The sequence below is a fragment of the Salmo salar genome, chromosome 02, assembly GCF_965601325.2.
Source record: "Salmo salar chromosome 02, fSalSal1, whole genome shotgun sequence".
NCBI lineage: Eukaryota > Metazoa > Chordata > Actinopteri > Salmoniformes > Salmonidae > Salmo > Salmo salar.
The window spans coordinates 81990393-81996648 of record NC_138292.1 but is presented as its reverse complement, the minus strand read 5'-3'; positions in this window follow the sequence as shown (position 1 = coordinate 81996648).

Sequence of the window (6256 nt, the reverse complement as noted above, 5' to 3'; positions counted from 1 at the left end):
TGGTTAAAAGCAGGGTTCGAATTGAGGGGGTATGTGAGGATATAGGCCTTCTTATAGAGACGTCTAAAAAGCATATGCTACCACTTGTTTGCTTAGCTATAGGAAAAGCAACGGTCCAGATTTTATAAGCGATCTAGACTATAACAATGGTAATCTCCACGATTATTTCCGCAGTCTACTAGCCTATCGAAGGTCTTGGCAATCCTAAACATCACAGGAAATGTGGTTGGTTTATTAAATGCTCTGCAATGTAGAGCTATGCCTAATGCAAAATACCAAAAAGTTAGAATAGGTATGGGTCTATGCATCGACCAAGCAGTTTAACAGATAAAAACATGTATTATTCAGGAGAATCCCATTGAATCAGGCTATGCATTTCAGTGCAGTTGCGTTCTCACTCACTAAACGGAACCGAAAACACCCCAGCCTGTTTTGATCACAGACCATGATGAAGGCTGAACATTTAAGCTGCTTGTCATTGATTTAGCCCACAATTGCCAACAGATTTGATACACATGAATTGACAAACAAAAGCCTGACTAGGATCCCGATTTTCCCCCCACGTCATATGTTTTTACCAATTAGGCTAAATGTATTCCTATTCATTTGCATAGGCTAACCATTGCGATTGATGTTATTTACCATCTTCTGCTTTTTATGAATAAACAGGCATCAGTGTAAACAATATAATTTCAATGCCCTCCACACACACATTGTTACTTACCTTACAGATCACAAAGTGAGCTAATTTCCACTCCATTCATATGAAAATACATTTGATTCATACACTGGCTTGTCTGGCTGTCATGTTTTCATTTTAAACAGGCATTCCCTTATCTACACTGAAATCATTTTAGTCCTCAATTATGAATTCAAAAAATCATAGCTCATTAGTACACCCTTGTGGTTGAATATATATATATAATATAGCATGTCTTGTGATACAATGAATAATGTTGAACTAACAAATACCATCAAGGGATAGTTACAATTTACAATAACGAACACCTTATGAACCAGCTGTGAAAACCAATCTAGCAATATTTTAGACTTAAATACATAACCATTGATATTTATTTGGTACATGTGTGTCAATTTACTTTCAGATTGTATGTACACTCACATGGCAGTCAGACTGAAATACAAAATTCTGGTGTGTGGAATAGAGAAGAGGTGGGTATTGTGTGGATGGGAGGTTCTGCCTGTCACTTGTTTTTCAACAGGTAGTGAGGGAGTTAATGTTAAGAAACTAGATGCAGCTGCTATGCTGAAAAAACATAATTGAATAGCAGGAAGTTGCAAGGACAATGAGTACAATGACCGGATAGAGAGGTGGAGGCATGTAATGTAAATACCATCTCTGAGTAGGATGTCATGACAGAGATTGCATTAGCTGAGAACATAATAACATTTCCGCCTTCTAACATACTATTGTCAGGAGGAAACAGGAGAAGAATGGTGGCAAATTGACTGACGTGTGAACCATATACAATAAATGTATTTTTGTTGTGTAAGCTAGGGGGTCTGCCACCATTGTCGTCCAAACCGGAACAGATGTGTTCGTCATCAGGCGTTAACAAGCAAGAACTGATATGGAGAGATAATGGTGAAGAACAGTCTAGAGAAGTTATTATCATATAGAGGGAGGAGACTCTATACATTATGCAAAGACAGAATCATATAAAAAAAAGGACTCTGTAATATGAGAATGTAGTCTTTTTCATGGAAGGGGTCGGCTTTTGTTACTTTGTATTAAAGCCTATATTGAATTCAAAAGTTCTTGTAAGAGTGTTATATTTTTTAAGCAATATTCCACGACATAAATGGCGAGCTTGCCAGGAGATCGAAGGGACCTCGGACAGTGTCGTTCTTGGCTGGTGACAGTTTCTCGGGACAATCTCACAAACGGGTGGCCGCCCAACTATATACAGGTAAACTTGTTCTTACGTAGTTGAAATGTTTGTGTAGATTGCTTCAGGGTTTCTGTCTCAGCGGAAAAAGACGTCACGTAGGTCTCTCCTTACATTCCAAAAAAACCGTGTAATGCTAAGAGCTTTTGAATTCAATAGAAACTGCTTGCATGCATGAATTTTGGGGGTTGTTAAATAAAATTAAATATGTACATCTGTGAGGACTAAATGTGTGGTGAGCGGTAGGCCTGGCCTGGTATGGGGCTGCCGCTGCCTGCCCATATGGTCAAAACAAATAAATAAGTAGATAGAAAATCCTGTGATAACGCTTCGATAAAATTAGTAGAAGGACTGAATGGACAGATTGCTTAAGAATACAGCTCTAAGAGAGTAGAGGGCTGCATAAATAAGTAGGTAGAAAGCCCACGAGACCGCTTTTAAAATTAGAAAAAGGGTCGGCCTGGGTGAATAGTTAGGGAGCAGGAAAACGTCGACCCGATTAGGCGAGGTTCAACTGCAAAACAGATCCTGCAGATAAAACGCTCCGTCTAGCTAACGGAGTCGGTAAATCAGTAGGCCACTCCTCGTTGCTGCTCTGAGGAACAGAGTATAGCAGGGAGGGGGTGAGAGATATGAAAGGGAAACTGACCCGTTTAGGCAGAATTTCCGTCATATTGTGTATGAACGTAAATAGGATAGGAAGGGAAACTGACTCGATTAGGCAGGACTTCCGTCATACCATAAAAACCTGAATGAATGAATGAAAGCTTCTCTGTGTCTGCGGAAGTGAATCAGAGAAGCTAAAGACTGCAGTTAAATATAGTATACTGGTGTGTGTGTGTGTGTGTGTGTGTGTGTGTGTGTGTGTGTGTGTCAACTAGTCAAGGGGAAGGAATGCGCATACCTCTGTGACAGTTGATCGAGTGTAATAGGAAAAGGATGCGCATAGAGCATACTGGGAAGAAAAAGAAATCAAAGGGTATTGATTAAAAGGAACTATGAAAAGGTAGAACATTTACATAAATGTGTTAAATAACTAGTCTGGAATGCATAGAACTTGTGGTAAAAAGTATTAAACAAGACACATGGTATATACGGTGTGTGAAGTGAGAAGATAAAACATACAGATAAAACACAAGCTATACTATATGGTTAAAATAAACTCAGGCTATTAAGAATAAATAGTAACAACAAATACATAAAGAAGAAGGACGGTAGGAGGAAATCAGTGGATAACACTGGAGCTGCAGGACCCTGAGGAAGTTACAGCATCTAGGAGAGAGTGGGTCTGGAGAGACTCTACAAGTGTAGAGAATAGATAGGATCAATTAGGAATATAAACAATAAGACAGCATATCATAAGTGAATAACTATAAAGAGATAAAGTGTAGATATTATAAACAGCTGAATTAGACAGAAAAATGTGTTAAATAGGATTAATAAAGTTAAAGTAATGTAAACTGATAAAATAAATAAGACACCAGCAGAGATCGTAGGGGCGACAATTCCTATGTAAAAAAAGAAATAATAATGATATCTGTGAATGGAAAAAACGCACAGTGATATTTGAGGTGCTGTACTGGGATAAGAAATTAAGTCATCTGTAGCGTTCAGTATACAGTTGCAGACAGTATAGAGTGGGCTTTAATAGGAGGTATTAAGTGCTGTGACTAATGAATTATTATCTGAGAGAATGAGAAGCAGCTATACGAGAGTATGCATCCTTTTCAAAAGAGCAACAACTAATCGTTTTGAGGTTAGTAAGAATGGAACTTTCAGAAAGCCGTGTATGGTCTCTGTTCGATCAATGAGTGGTTCATAGAGATGACAGTTTCTATGTGATGGAAGATGTATTAGATCACGTTTTACCTAACTGTTTTTAGAGAACCGATGGGATTTACAAATAGTCCCACTTGGTATCATTTAGCATTGAAACAATCGTTTCTGCGGCGATAAAATACAAGGATGATTTGTTATTGGCGTCGAACGACGGAAAATAAACTTATATGAGAGACCACCAAGTTAGTAAATTAGGTGGAGGAACAGGCAAAGCAAAATGTAACATGTTTGAGGTTTTCTGAGGGCAAGATAAACTGTGCGTTCTGAGACATGGCTAAACTCTCCGCGCATGCTCAGGAACACGTAAGGAGTTTTCAGTTTTGTTACAGACATATTATGCCGTCATTCTCAGAAAGTGCTAAAACACTTGTAGAATGGAATCAAGAGTGTGAGGAAATGTTTGTTGAGTTAAATAAGTAATTGGGTTAAGCGCCAGCATTGGGATTGCCAAATTTAAAATGAACTTTTAAAATATTTGAGTTAGTTTATGAACATGGTGGTGGATTGAAACAAACATTTAATGATTGCAGTAAGGATAGTGGATTTATGTTACTCTGTTTTTGGGTTGGACAATTTATAAATGCTTTAGTTATGATTTGGATATAGAACTGTTTAAATGTACTAGGCCTAGGGAAGCTCTGGAAACTAAATCCTGAGACAGGGAGGTTGACAGAACTTACAGAAGATTAAAGGTTTTTGTTTCTTTTGTTTTATTATCTCATTGCAATTTTAATGTTAAATTGTGTTGATATAATTAATTGCATAAAAGATTTATAGTCTGTTTTGCGATAACACACAAGGATGAAGGAGGAGACCAACATAACTTGGGCATAGAACGTAACGGATGGACGTTTTCCCCAGGTTTAGTTACATTATGAGTAGTGGTCATAGAACGTAACGGATGGACGTTTTCCCCAGGTTTAGTTACATTATGAGTAGTGGTCATAGAACGTAACAGATGGACGTTTTCCCCAGGTTTAGTTACATTATGAGTAGTGGTCATAGAACGTAACGGATGGACGTTTTCCCCAGGTTTAGTTACATTATGAGTAGTGGTCATAGAACGTAACAGATGGACGTTTTCCCCAGGTTTAGTTACATTATGAGTAGTGGGCATAGAACGTAACAGATGGACGTTTTCCCCAGGTTTAGTTACATTATGAGTAGTGGTCATAGAACGTAACGGATGGACGTTTTCCCCAGGTTTAGTTACATTATGAGTAGTGGTTTAGTTACATTATGAGTAGTGGTCACTTATTACAAACATGCAGTTATTAGAATTTATTTTTCTCTTTTGTTATCTGGTCAATTTATTTTTGTTTTAAGGAACATAAGTGTGTTTATTGTTCCTGAGGAGGGAATGTTATAAATTGACTAAAATTGATTCGAGAATGTTTTGATATGTATCAAACTGTGGGAGGAAATTAGAAGTAGGAAATGATGTGTTATGGGTTAGAAGTTAGAAGAACTGTGACTACATTGAGGATCTGAGGGGGCTCATAAATGAAGGTTATGGTAGTAGAGGGGGGTTATTTCTAGAGACTATGTATACTTTTAGAGGAAGATAACTCACAGAAGAGAAAGGACAGCTGGCTGTGTAAAATATAGGGATGTACAATATAGGGAAAATTCTGAGTAAATTGAACATTACACACACCTAGATTATGGTAAGAGTAAAAGTGATAGTGGTGACATTTAACACTATGGTTAAAGTTTAAGAAAGTTATGACTTGGATTTTTAAGAGGTTGGATATTCTTCCAACTGGAAGACACTTGACTGATTACATGTTATTCTTACAGCAGTTGCTGTAGGGACCATAATTTGCCTATCATTATGTATAAGAATATCTGTGGTAAAAGGAGAGGAAACAGAATGTTTAAATAGGGCTGTTATTTAAATATTACAAAGTAGTGATCTTGACATGAGAAGAAAGTCTGTTGTCAGGAAATAACCCATGTGTTAGTGTGTATGTCCTCAGGAGAAAAGCAGCACATAAGAAGCCAGAAATAACCAAGGGCATGGGCTGAATTCTGGAGATTGAGTGTACATCAAGATACACCAGGCTGGGGGTATACTTCTTATAGCACCTGCAGTGGTAAAGATCGTCATGTCTCTCTTCGGTGGGCGCATAATTCTCACAAGAAGTAAGGTCCAGCTGAATAATGGGTGAGCTTGAAAGCACCAAGACAGAGGACGCGGAGAGAGAGAGCGAGAGAGCGAGAGAGAGAGAGAGAGAGAGCGAGAGCGAGAGACTAGATTCCACTGTAGACATACAGTTGTTGGGTTTGGGAGCTACTTGTTTGATTGGTTAATGCATCATGTGAAAGAGGATAGATGTTAGTGTAATTGTACTTTGAACAACATGTTGAAGGCATTAATGTGAAAGCATATACAGTATTGAATTACTTCAAGAAGATATCATGTTGATTAGGGATATGCCTATCAGTTGAAATGGAGCAGATGGGAAACAACGTGAAAATGACATGATTTGGGAACACCTCTCAGA